General features: G+C 38.3%; 1 long non-coding RNA gene across 1 annotated transcript; it reads right to left on the bottom strand.

Moving 5' to 3' along the window:
* Window positions 1–591: 591 nt before the first annotated feature.
* On the bottom strand, window positions 592–4642 carry LOC148767558 (uncharacterized). The gene is made up of 6 exons (XR_016034050.1): window positions 4530–4642; window positions 3906–4434; window positions 1410–2716; window positions 1206–1264; window positions 1033–1123; window positions 592–946 (listed from the first exon to the last, which is right to left on the bottom strand). It is a non-coding gene; the product is annotated as an uncharacterized LOC148767558 (long non-coding RNA).
* Between the last annotated feature and the right edge of the window lie 10351 nt (window positions 4643–14993).

The raw sequence follows: 14993 nt of genomic DNA, 5'->3' as shown, positions 1-14993 counted from the left end.
TTCATTTTCTACACCACCCTAGGTGAGCTATATTTTAGCATCATCACCCATGAATGCCAAAATCTACCAAAAGAATAAACAACAAGACAATTATCCACGACCATTGTACATTTGATTACAAAGTCATTGTAGTATTATATAAATCAAAATCTTCCTTAGTACCTTGACAATCATCGATGTTGACTAGGAACTCGGTAACATAATCCATGCTCTAATGTTTATTTCGGGCAAGGGTCAAAGCCAGAGATTTTCTTACTAATGCTGAATCCCCCTATAAATAAACGAAATTCATTTTACATTCTTAATTATATATTCTGAACAAAATAAATGTATGGTTAAACTTTAAGGTATATATTGTGTTTGCTCACATTATTGATTGGTGTATTGAATTTGTTTCCATTCATCATTATCAAGTACACGTACAATCCACAATCATACCTGCATGTATGATTTTATTAGAATCACAATGAATATCACAAATGTCAAGGAGAAAAGTGAGTTTTAACTTGCCCATTTGGTTGGAGGGGTACCCCGTCGGCGTTTTCGTAACTGAGGTTATTTCAATTAAATCTTCGATTGCATCTTTATAATCCCATTTGAGAAACACAAACTCTAGTCTTTTGAACTGCATTATTTAATACACAATTAATTATACCACATTTTCATTAACCATAATGACACCGAAGACATTGTTTTGTGGTTAGTAGTTATTGCCAATCCGATGACAATCTGCCTCCGAAAATCACAGGTGGGTTGAGAATCACAAATCAACACCGTATTGGTGGTAAGATCTAATATCACACAACTATTATTGTTGGTTCTCATTAATTGGGATGTAGATCTCCTTTACAGTTGACATTGAACCACCATAACCTTGAATTAATTTAAGTTTAAAGAAGTGCCCAAGGATGTTTTCAATTTCCAACGTGCAATCACATGTCATTTGCTGTACCAAATAAGAATGTTATTAATAATAACATGTAATTATGTAGTTGAAATCAAATGCAGATAATAATCATTCCATACACGCACCGAAAAATGTAGCAGGCATATACCAACGTGGTCGATCAACATCCTCTTCAATCATGTTTAGTGTTAGCATTGTTGCCACACCATCGATCACCTACACCAAAGATATTTACACTGTAAAATAACGTATGGTGTAAGCAATTAGATTGGTAAGTAAATAAAATATTACGACTTACGCCTCAAAAAGAAAATTTGGATGCGCCAAAGTGAGGAGGTCACTCCTTAACATGTCCCACTGTTTGAATATGAGGGCCGGATGATTCACGTGCATAAATAGTAGATCAATATTTTATCATCAATTCAACATTGATACTATGACACATTTATTGTATTAAGTTAGGATAATCGATTAAATATGCTGTCATAATAATTAAGCATACCTCAACAGATGATCTTTATCGAACAACCTCTGAAGAATCATTTGCCCTACTCCATAACCTTCTGATAACTGTGTTGATCGATCCTCAGTTTAAAAATCATTTGATTGATGATCATCACTTTAACTGGTGTAATCAACTATGCCAAAGCCATCAACACTTGAATTAGCAGTGCTGACGAAATTGAAACCCTTTGGCAAAGTTGGATCTTTGTATGTTCGGTTGCGATTCTCAATTCTAAAATCATTTTGTTGATGAGCTTCATCGTAGTTGGTTAAATCAACTATGACCGAGCCATCAACACTTAAATTAGCATTTTTTGCTAGTGTTGTTGAACTTCAAACCCTTTTCAGTTTGGCTGTCTGGTTTGGAAGAAGATGTCCCATTTCTGGGACCCGATGATGTGTTTCTCGATTTCGAAGAGGAACACCTATTAATCATTGTTGGTAGTGTGCGATAAACTGTATCTTGTTGTGGGTAAATGAAATATGGAATGGTCGCACGAATGGTCGCTTCTATCATTTGAGGGATATTATTGCGAAGACGTAGCCTCACTCGATACAAGTGATCCCATCTCCTTTATTACCGTCTTCAGTTTCCTAATTAGTTGCTTGTTTGGGAGATTTGGTCAGACCTAATTCTCAAGCGAAGAAACTCGCATAGTCAAATTCATAATTAGTTGCTTGTTTGGGAGATTTGGTTAGACCAAATTCTGTTTTATTGTCAATAGGAGAAACATGTTTCGGATCAATAGGCGATTTAACACCATAATGCAGCATCCGCGAAGTATTCGACTTCGATGTTGTGTTACGAAAAGTCAATTTTTGATATTTGACAAAAGGCAATATATTTTTTGTTAGCCTCTGTAGAAAATTTAGAGCAAATTAGCATATACAACAACAACAACAACAACAACAACAATGATGACGACGATGATAATAATAATTTTAATAAGGCAGCGACTATTTGCAAGACGAAAATTACTTAGTGCAAGACCAAATTAATTTTTTTTATTAAATTCAGTATAAAAAGACTATAATAACCTTAATAAAATACAAACAAAATAAAAATTATTTTATTAATTTCCTTTTGCAAGACCAGTTTAAAAAAGAAAAAATAATAAAAAAAGAAAGAAAAAAGAAATTGAATTGAGAATTGAAAAACGAGGAGGGAAGAAGGGAAGAAGAAAACAAGAAAATCAATTGCAGCACTCAACCGTCGCCCCATCGCTCCGTCGCCGTCGCCGTTGAAGTCCACCACCTCCCCGTCGCCGTTGAAGTCCGTTGTTGCCCCAACCCCGCCACAATAATCTCACGAAAAACAAGGAAATTACTTTTTGAATTAATTTTTTTTGAGAAATAAATGTGATAAACATGATTTTATTGTTAGAATAATGAATTCAAGTCATTTTAGAACATAATTAATGATTCTAGGGTTCGATTGTAGCACTATTGTTGAAGGAGTTGCGGTTTTACAAAAAACGACCTGTACTTGTCGATTTTTTGGAAATTTTTCGACATACTGGTGTCGATTTTTGAAAAATCGACACACCCGCGTCGAAAATTTCAATATAATTCGACACCAGAATGTCGAAAATTTCAATATAATTCGACACCAGAATGTCGAAAATTTCAATATAATTCGACAGTTAAGGAGTGTCGAATTATGTTGAAATTTTCGACACTACTGTGTCGATATTAAGCGGACATTTCGACCTGTACATGTCGAATTTTTTATACGTGAAATGAGGTGCGAAAAACGAGAAAAACGATCACAAAGTACAATATTTATTACCTCTTTGTGTTCTTCGACCTTAGAATCCTCCATATTTATGTCTTGTGTATCCATAATGTCCTTCTTTTCAAGTTTTAGTAAAGATTTGAGGGTTTTATGTGATAAGGATTTTGGAGAATATGGAAGATTTTTTGTGGAAAAAAATGTGTAAAATGAGGGTGAAGAAGAAGATGTTGGTAAAAAATTTTTGTATTTTTTTTTTTGGTCTTGCAATAGCAATTAGGTTAATTTAAATTAATAATATCTAAATTATTATTGGGGTTATATTTGTAATTTCCAGTCTTGATCTTAGTAAATTTATTTATATTTTGGTCTTGCATGAAGTAAGGTCTTGCACTTAGTAATTTTCGTCTTGCAAATATTCGTTGCCTTTTAATAATGATGATGATGATGATATGATGATGATGATAATAATAATAATCATAATAATAATAATAAACCTTTATATTTAATTGCTATAGAAGCGTGTATAATTATTATTTTAATTTTCAAACAAAATAGACTTCTTTTCGACACTTTTTATTTCTGAAAATGGTGGATCAACAACACCACAACAAGTAAACGGTGGATCAACACTAAACTAAAAATTAATTGTACTTGTATCATGCACTAATAATAATCTGACAAAATCGAAAATGAAACTCGACAAACATAATTCAAATACCAAATCACATAAAATCTAGAATGAGAAAAATATTAAATTACCAAAAAATGAGGCGGATTGAAACGGTGCCAATTGAAAGAGGCAAAGCTATAAGGAAAATTTCGTGCCTCAACTTCTTAAACGAGGGCTTATGGTGGTGGCGGCGAGAGAGGATATGACCATTTGTTTTCTAGGGTTACTACTACCACTGTAATTTCAAGCCTATTTATACAAATTTGTGTATTAAATTACAAATAAGTCCCTTGAATTATGCCTAAATTAAAAAAAACCCCTTCTTGTTTGTGAAATTACATGCCCCCTCAAACTAGCCCGTTAGCTACAAAACCTAACAAAGAATGTGCAATATCCAAATTGCCCCGAGATTTAGAAAAAAAGAAAAAAGCCATTACAACTAATTACAATTATTTGTATTATGTAATCCAAACACAAGATATATATTTAAGATAGAATTTATTATTGAGTGATACCGTGCACCGTATGGAGGAACGTGATCTCATTGTCCTCGTCAACTGGGTGTGTGTATTAATCAAAGAATGTAGCGTTTAGGCTTAATTGTTTTAATTTGAGATCCTGCAAAAATCTACAATATATAAGAAAAATGCTTTCCTGTTTGGGATGATAAAAGACACGACGGAACAATAAATAAATAGATATGAATGTTTTACCCATAGAAGCTTGCACCGATAAAATGCTTTCTTGTTTCGGATACAGTGCTCAACTCATCTTTGATCTTCTCCATAAGCAGGAGACACCAAGCATTGATACCACACTGCATGACAAATCAAGAATGCAATTGGTGATATATTGCTGATTAGGTTTTAAGAAATTATGAAAATTGCAATTTGGTTCTATTCAATTTGGAGAGAGGGCTTTTTTGAAATTATTAGGGACTGAATCGAAAATTCTAAAAACTTCATTTCAGGCATGTGAAAAATCCGGGATAAATTTGTAATTTTCGAAAATGATGAGTTAGGGGTATTTTGGTCTTTTTAGGTCAAAAATCAGACTCCCAGTCGCACAAACCGCGAGTGTATCACACATTGAGCTCGGAGGGTCCTTTTTGGCTTTGACTAATTTTCACAGGGGGTTATGTGGTAATTTTTTTAACACGGGTGTTTTTTCGGCAATTCGAGATTATACAGGGGTGGTTTTTGCAAAAAACCCATTAACTTTGACTAAAAAGAACCTCTATTAACTACGATTTTGTCGAAGGCGCAAAGGGTATCTTTAGACGGCCTACAACTTTAATATTGGTGATATAATAAACACTACAAATTTGCATTTTTTTTTAAATTTTAGTCATATCAATGAGTAAAGGTGTTCCTTCATCTTTATCGCCGATAATTAAGTTCAGATAAAGTCTCTATATCATGCATCATTATAGTGCTAGCTCTTGTTAGAGTAGGTGACCAACAAGCCAACATGTGTCTGTGGTCTTTCATATTTATTATGGTAATAAACGAACCTTTATGCGTATTCATGATAAAACACCTTGGCATTCTATATCTTTGTCCCTTTGTCACAAGCATAGATATAGTCCTTATAGTTATTACAAGTACTAGTAATTGATCGTTAGGATCGTGAGATATTTACTTAAGTATTATAACTGTTAAACGTGTTCTAGTCGAAGGGTAACACCACCAATGAGGAAATCGGCCTTTGCCATTAAGAGACTACCACTTAGTGTATGTGTACTGTATCTCATCAGTAAACAGTATTGTGATATCGGCATGCATAAGTGGGTGCTCGTAAGTTGACGAGTTCACTGAACTCCCTCACCCTAGAAATCTCTATGTGGTTCCCAATAATCGAGTAGAGATATCTATGGTATAGTTATACACCATTAGTCCTTATGACCTAGACATCACCGTGACTTCACTAGAGGACCAGCTATACCGTGACCTGTCCCTGAGTTCCACCGAGGACCATCCCAAGGGCCAGTGTTCGTGCAGTCCGAAATCTAGTGGGAGGTCTATGCATTGTAGTCGGGGATTCGATCGCTAGAATGGTCTTGGATGCCCTGTGTGTTCTGATAATTTGTAATCATTCTAAGTCTCTGGCCAGAGCAGAACAAGTGATGATTAGAGAATTCGATTCTCTAAGTCATGCACGTAACGATTACAACACTTAGAACGATCGCACCGTCATTGAACAAATAAAGAGGTCTCGATGACCCAATGCCTCTAGTTCAATCGGGACATATGTATCGAAGGGATCGTAATGTACGTTAACTATATCTGAAGGTTCTTGGAGGAACTTCATTTGTATCTAGAGAATCATGACGCGTAGTTGCTAGACGCCAATCTTGATTCGTTGGGTGATTAAGGTGAAATTAGTTTCATCTTAATCGTAACTCTAAGGGACGAGTTTTGACCACAAAGGGTTGTGGGCCCACGGCTTGCTTACACCTGAACCATCGAGGGTCACACTGCTCGTGCCCATGAGATCTTTGAATAAATGGTCAGAGTTAAAATGGTTTATCTTTGCATGATTGGAAGTCAATATGATTGTGTCCAACATTCGTAATTTGGAATTATGAATGAGAATAAGAAAAGGAAAAGAATAGGCGAACATCTTAGTGGACTTTCTAAATCGGGAAGTTTCCAAATTTAGAAAATGCACTGAATTAGGGTTTCCACTTTTGGAAAGTTGGAAATTGAGAATTGGCACTCGTAGTGACGAGGACATTATAATGATTCCGAAAATATAATTGTTGCAATTTTCTGATCATCGAATTGAGAGAGAGAGAAGAGCAAGTAAAAGAACTAACGAACGTAAGCTGTTGGGCCCGGTCCAACTTAAGCCTGTTAGGTTTTTATGCAAGACACTATAAATACTTGATTTATAGGTCTTACACACACACTTGAACACACAACACACACAAACCCTAACCCTAGCCGCTCCCCTTCTCTCTCTTGGCCACTCTCCACGCGGCCACCACCGGCGCCGTCGCCGGAATCTTGCCGGAATCGGCCATCTCTTGGCCGGTTCACATTGGTAGTTCTTTCCTTCTTTCTATTCTTCCGTTTTTATAACTATTACGTGTCTAGTGCCACGTGTTTAGAAGATCGAAGTATACGAGGTGAAATTCGAGAGGAGGAAGATCGAAGATCGAAGAATCGAGGAGCAGCACACGAGCCGACGCCGTACGCATTCCCATGCGCCGCCCGAAGACAGCGCGTGAGCCACACGCGCCGCCGCAGCTCGTCTTGCCGCTGCTGCCCCGGGTTGCACGGATTGGTTTTCGTGGCAATCTAGCATCGCTTAGTGCGCCTACCTCACGCTTCAAGAGGTAAACTTTCGAATCCATTGTCGATAGATTCGGTTACGTTTAAATTGAATATATATGTTCGTTCTTGTATGATTTTATGTGACTACATGAAATTGTTTAAATTACTGCGAGCATGATTATTTGATTTAAACGCGAGCATGCTAGTTGATTTAATTTCGATTAAGTAATTAAGCATGTATGTTGTTTTTACACTGCGTACACGTGTCCGATTCCCAATAGTGGTATCAGAGCTTGTTGCGCAATTAATTGCGTTCGTTATAATATGCTATGATTTTATGCATGTTCGATTTATTAAAGTAGCGATTGTTGTATTATGTAATTGGGAGTTTTCGTAAGTTTAAAATATTTTTGAAATATTGTTTAGAATTTTTCCAGCTTTAAAATTGTTTAAAATTGGAAAATCGGATCTGAAATTATTTTTAAAATGTCGGTTTTTTTTTTGTTCGGATCGAACCGGTCGGACCGGCCGGTTCGGTGGTTATGCACGATCCAATTGACCGAATCCACGTGGATTCGGGTCGTCAGACCGGTTCTCGGTCCGACTGACCCGGCCCACTGATTTGGGTCAACTTGACCGGGCAGAACCGGACCGTTTTGGTCCGAACCGGTCAGACCGGTCGGCCGAATCGGTTCACTGAAAAAAAATAAATTTATTTCATATTTCTAAAATTAAACTTAAAACAAATTGATTTTAATTTTCGGAAAATTATTTTCAATTAATCCCAATTAGATATTCGAGTCAACAATCATCTATTTTAGTAAATGGGTGTTAGATTAATTAATTAATTTAAATTATTAAATTGATTACAATTAATAGAACACGTATATAAGATTTACGTATATAATATTGATTATAGTTCAACTTAATTAATAGTACCTCAACATTATTTGAATCATTTATGCTAGTTGAGGTTCTATAATTATTTTGAAAAACCTCGATAATTAATTAATGTAATTAATTATGTAATTAGGTCATATGTTCCTATTAGGACAATATGCGTTTCCATATACCTTTAGAGAACATAAATGTAGGAATCACATAGACCAATCCGAACCTTCTCATGAGATAAAACTTATTAATAAAAATCCCCCATTCTTAATCTAATTAAGAATCATTTCAAGCTATAAAGAAAAACCAATCTGATGAATTTTTCTTTCCTTCTGCCAACGGTTGGATTATGTGTACTCCATTACTGTAGTGCAGTAAGCCGTGTTAGCGGGGAGTGCTAAGGTAAAGTTAGCTGTAATTCAATTGACAAAACGATGAAGGTAGACATAGAAAAGGGTTATGCTAGATTAACGTGGTCGGCTAAATTAACTAGGGACTGCATTAGTTTCGCATAATCAAGTTCTATGAGCATCTTTGATTGGTAGGTTAGACTTGACACACGACAATTTTGAATTCGTGAGATTAACTTAGGTCATTATCAAGTGTGAGGAAAATTAATTTAGGGTCATATTGTGGATATGATTGATTGTGATCTACCTTTGGAAAAATATAATCGGGTTAGATTAACTACGGGTTATATTTGTCTATTGGACCTAAAGCCCATTAAGAAAAATCAGTTTTCTCGTTTGTCTACTAGAGGGAAGTGGAACTCGATAAAATTAGTGGGAGAACAATTAAATAACATAAGTCCAAACATTTAGTTTCGAGTCCCCCTCCCATATTTCCCCTTGTAATGGACTTGAATTTACTCAAAAAAAAAAAGAGATTAACTTAGGTCATTATCAAGTGTGAGGAAAATTAATTTAGGGTCATATTGTGGATATGATTGATTGTGATCTACCTTTGGGCAAATATAATCGGGCTGGATTAACTACGGGTTATATTTGTCTATTGGACCTAAAGCCCGTTAAGAAAAATCAGTTTTCTCGTTTGTCCGCTAGAGGGAAGTGGAACTCGATAAAATTAGTGGGAGAACAATTAATAACATAAGGCCAAACATTTAACTGTAACAATCATTTAACGCGAATATCTAATAATCCTATTCTCCATACCTCTCAGATAATCATGTCTAAGAATCCCATAATGTCAATCCTCGACAATAAACTCAATGGCCCTAATTACCTAGATTGGTTGCGTAGTCTTAAGCTTGTGCTAACCGTTGAGGGGCGTCTCTATGTTCTAAACGAGAGACTTCCCGCCACTATACCTGCCATAGAGACTGATGCTGAAAAGGAAACTTATGAATCTTGGAAGAAAGATGACACTCATGCTTGGTGTTATATGATAGCCGCCATGGAGCCCGCGTTTGCATGGAAATATGAGTCTCACATGCATGCTTTCGATATAAAGGATCATCTCGATAGCATGTATAGTGAGAATATTAGGGCATCGAGGTACGCTGCTACAAAGGAGTTGATCACGGCGTGACTGCGGGAAGGGACTTCGGTCCACGAGCACTATCTCAAAATGATCACTCTCCTTGAAAAGCTAGTGAATCTCGATGTCACCCTCCCGGCCGAGCTCTCGTTGGATTTGATCCTGTTGTCTCTTCCTAGTTCATATGAATCATTCATAGTGAACTTCAACATGAACAAACTAGATCCTCCCTTGGATGAGTTAATGAACATGTTGGTCAGCTTCGAGTCCACCATTAAGTCGTTGCTGCTACTTATGGAAAGAAGTTCTTCCCAAAAGAAGAGAAAGGAGAGAGTTCCCTTCCCAAACAGCAAGTTTGAAGTGGGTGAAGGTAGTGGGGGCCCCTAAGGCGAAAATCAGCAAAACGTAAGGAGATAGGTCAAAACCCCGCACAACTTTGGCACGCTAGATTAGGTCATGTCTCTTTAAGAAGGATGAACGATTTTGTTAGTGAATGATTGTTCTCTTTGGAGGACGTGAAATCACTACAAACTTGTGAATCTTGCCTTAAAGGGAAAATGACCAAGTCACCCTACAAAGGGAAAATGGAACGAGCCGAGGGTCTTTTGGATTTGATCCATACGGACGTATGTGGTCCACTAAGTGTTAGTGCGAAGGGTGGATACAACTACTTCGCTACCTTTATTGACGATTATTCTAGGTATGGGTATGTGTACTTGATGAAGTATAAGTCCGAAACATTTGAAAAGTTCAAAGATTTTAGACACGAAGTAGAGAAACAACTCGGACGAAGTATTAAGAAGTTGCGATCCGATCGTTGTGGAGAATACTTGAGCATCGAGTTCATTGACTATCTAAAAGAGAATGGGATACAATCTCAATGGACTCCACCTGGAACTCCTCAACTTAATGGAGTTTCCGAACGTCGGGATCGAACTTTATTGGATATGGTTCGATCAATGATGGGGTTCACAAACTTACCGGCATACTTGTGGGGTCATACACTTCGCACTGCCACATATTTGTTGAAAAGAGTTAACACCAAAGTAGTTAAATCCATACCTTATGAACTTTGGCATTCGCGGAAACCCAACTAAAAACATATTAGGATATGGGGTTGTCCCGCTTATGTGAAGCGATTAGTGGGAGACAAGTTGTATAGTAAATCCGACTTGTGCTACTTTGTGGGATATCCCGAAGACTCAATGGGATACGAATTCTATTATATATGTCAAGGAAGCAAAGATGTTTGTTTCGAGAAATGCCACCTTTTTGGAAAGGGAGTTTCTATCCGATAGAAAAGGCAGCATGATAGAACTTGAAGTAGTTCAAGAACCGCAAAATGAAGTTCAAGCGCAAGAACAAGTAATCGAACCAATACAACAATCCACTAATATACCTCCTGAACCTACGGTACGTAGATCCGAAAGAATTCGGAAAATGCCGGATAGCTTATTCCTCCTCGAGAATGATGAAGATCATGTTGATATTAGACAAGATCCAGGAACATACAATGAGGCCGTATAGGATGCGGACATGGGACATTGGCTAACTGCCATGAAATCCGAGATGGACTCCATGTACTCCAACAAGGTGTGGACCTTGGTAGATCCACCTAAGGGAATTGTTCCCATAGGCTGCAAGTGGATCTATAAGAAGAAAATTGGAGTGGATGGAAAGGTATCGACCTATAAGGCTAGATAGGTAGCGAAAGGATACACTCAAAGGAAAGGTGTTGACTATGAGGAAACCTTTTCGCCAGTCGCGATGCTGAAGTCCATTAGGATTTTGCTGGCCATAGCTGCGTGGTACGACTACGAGATATGGCAAATGGATGTGAAGACCGCCTTCCTCAATGGAGATATTGAGGAAGAAATTTACATGGCGCAGCCGGAAGGCTTCATATCTTCTGGAAGTGAGCAAAAGGTTTGCAAGCTCCAGCGATCCATTTATGGATTGAAACAAGCATCCCGAAGTTGGAACATTAGGTTCGACTCAACTATAAAAGAGTTTGATTTTGAGAAGAATCCGGACGAACCTTGTGTATACAAGAAGGTTAGTGGGAGGGCAGTGATATTTTTAGTGCTTTACGTTGATGACATTCTACTCATAGGGAATGACGTAGGAATGTTGCAACAAACGAAAGCATGGTTGTCCACACGTTTCTCAATGAAGGATTTGGGAGAAGCATCTTATGTATTAGGAATACACATTTATAGAGATAGAGCAAGAAAGATGCTTGGCTTATCCCAAAGCCTGTACATAGACACTGTTATGAAACGGTTTAGCATGGAAGAATCGAAGAAAGGATTCTTGCCAATGTCCCATGGGTTTCGTCTCTCGAAATCTATGTGTCCGCAAACACCTAGTGAAATCGAGGAGATGAAATGGACGCCTTATGCTTCTGCCATATGAAGCATAATGTATGGCATGCTATGTACGAGACCCGATATTGCGTATGTTGTGAGTGTCACAAGCAGATATCAGTCTAACCCCGGCCCGGCTCACTGGAAGGCCGTGAAAGATATCCTCAAGTACTTACGAAGGACTAAGGATATATTTTTGGTCTATGGGGGTGCCGAGTTGAAGTTAGAGGGCTTTACCGACTCTAGTTTTCAATCGGATGTGGACAACTCAAAGTCGAACTCTGGATTTATATTCACGCTTAATGGTGGTGCCGTGTGTTAGAAGAGTTCTAAGCAAAGCACGGCGGCTGATTCCAGTACCGAAGCGGAATACATTGCAGCGTCTGAAGCTGCAAAGGAAGGGACTTGGATAAGGAAATTCATGCAAGAGTTGGGTGTCATTCCTAATGCTAGCGATCTAGTACCGTTGTACTGTGATAACACCGGAGCCGTGGCGCAAGCCAAGGAGCCGCGATCTCATCAGAAGTCGAAGCATATTCTGAGGAAGTATCATGTGATCCGACAGATCATTGATAGAGGTGAAGTTAAAGTAGAACGAGTCACCTCGGAAGAGAACGTTGCAGACCCCTTCACGAAGCCTTTACCGAGATCAATCCACGAGAAACATAGAGAGTCGATGGAATTACGATTCATGGGTAGTTGGCTTTAGGTCAAGTGGGAGATTGTTAGAGTAGGTGACCAACAAGCCAACATGTGGCTGTGGTCTTTCATATTTATTATGGTAATAAACGAACCTTTATTCGAATTAATGATAAAACACCTTGGCATTCTATATATTTGTCTCTTTGTCACAAGCATAGATATAGTCCTTATAGTTATTACAAGTACTAGTAATTGATCGTTAGGATCGTGAGATATTTACTTAAGTATTATAACTGTTAAACGTGTTCCTAGTCGAAGGGTTACGCCACCAATGGGGATATCGGCGTTTCCCATTAACAGACTAGCACTTACTGTATGTGTACTGCATCTCATCAGTAAACGGTATTGTGATATCGGCATGCATAAGTGGGTGCTCGTAAGTTGACGAGTTCACTGAACTCCCTCACCCTAGAAATCTCTGAGTGGTTCCCAATAATTGAGTAGAAATATCTATGGTATAGTTGTACACCATTAGTCCTTATGACCTAGACATTACCGTGACTTCACTAGAGGACCAGCTGTATCGTGACCTGTCCCTGAGTTCCACCGAGGACCATCCCAAGGGCAAGTGTTCGTGCAGTCCGAAATCTAGTGGGAGGTCTATGCATTGTAGTCGGGGATTCGATCGCTAGAATAGTCTTGGATGTCCTGTGTGTTCTGATAGTTTGTAATCATTCTAAGTCTCTGGCCAGAGCTGACTAAGTGATGATTAGAGAATTCGATTCTCTAAGTCATGCATGTAACAATTACAACACTTAGAACGATCGCACCGTCATTGAAAAAATAAAGTGGTCTCGATGAACCAATGCCTCTAGTTCAATCAGGACATATGTATCGAAGTGATCGTACTGTACGTTAACTATATCTGAAGGTTCTTGCAGGCACTTCATTTGTATCTAGGGAATCATGACGCGTAGTTTCTAGACGCCAATCTTGATTCGTTGGGTAATTAAGGTGAAACGAGTTTCATCTTAATCGTAACTCTAAGGGACGAGTTTTGACCACAAAGGGTTGTGGGCCCACGGCTAGCTTACACCTGAACCATCGAGGGTCACACTGCTGTGCATATGAGATCTTTGAATAAACGGTCAGAGATAAAATGGTTTATCTTTGCATGATTGAAATTCAATATGATTGGGTCCAGCATTCGTAATTTGGAATTATGAATGAGAATAAGAAAAGGAAAAGAATAGGCGAACATCTTAGTGGACTTTCTAAATCGGGAAGTTTCCAAATTTAGAAAGTGCACTGAATTAGGGTTTCCACTTTTGGAAAGTTGGAAATTGAGAATTGGCACTCGTCGTGAAGAGGACATTATAATTAGTCCGAAAATGTAATTGTTGCAATTTTCTGATCATCGAATTGAGAGACAGACGAGCAAGTAAAAGAACTAACGAACTTAAGCTGGTGGGCCCGGTCCAACTTAAGCCCGTTAGGTTTTTATGCAAGACACTATAAATACTTGATTTATAGGTCTTACACACACACTTGAACACACAACACACACAAACCCTAACCCTAGCCGCTCCCCTTCTCTCTCTCAGCCACTCTCCACACGGCCACCATCGTCGTCGTCGCCGGAATCTTGCCGGAATCGGCCATCTCTTGGCCGGTTCACATTGGTAGTTCTTTCTTTCTTTCTATTCTTCTGTTTTTCTAACTATTACGTGTCTAGTTCCACGTGTTTAGTAGATCGAAGTATACGAGGTGAAATCCGAGAGGAGGAAGATAGAAGATCGAAGAATCGAGGAGCAGCACACGAGCCGACGCCGGACGCATTCCCACGCACCGCCCAAAAACAGCGCGTGAGCCACACGCGCCGCCGCAGCTCGTCTTGCCGCTGCTGCCGTTCCGCCGCTGCTGCTCCGGGTTGCACGGATTAGTTTCCGGGGCAATCTAGCTTTGCTTAGTGCGCCTACCTCACGCTTCAAGAGGTAAACTTTCGAATGCATTGTCGATAGATTTGGTTACGTTTAAATTGAATATATATGTTCGTTCTTGTATGATTTTATGTGACTACATGAAATTGTTTAAATTACTGCGAGCATGATTATTTGATTTAAACGCGAGCATGCTAGTTGATTTAATTTCGTTTAAGTAATTAAGCATGTATGTTGTTTTTAATTTCGCTGGAAGCGCAAAGGTACGCAATTAATTGTTTTCAATTATCGGGCATGTGTTTATGTGCTTTAAAGTTGTTTAAATCGCATAATGTTTTTGTTTTCCGCTGCGTACACGTGTCCGATTCCCAACAACTCGTGCATATGACTGCAGGCAAAAAATTCACCTACGTTACTTCGATCCTAAATTATTCCGGATCCAGAATTTGTGATGAAATATCTATGATTCATACCTTGAGAGAAGCTCCCTTTTATGAACATTGGTGGAGAAACACTAGTATATGTATTAAGAAGAAAACACTAAAATACATTGCTTAGAAGCC

Source organism: Erythranthe guttata, chromosome 10 (assembly GCF_056151865.1).
Source record: "Erythranthe guttata isolate IM_541 chromosome 10, IM_541, whole genome shotgun sequence".
In the NCBI taxonomy this organism is placed as follows: Eukaryota; Viridiplantae; Streptophyta; class Magnoliopsida; order Lamiales; family Phrymaceae; genus Erythranthe; species Erythranthe guttata.
This window is presented reverse-complemented; position numbering and strand designations above follow the sequence as displayed.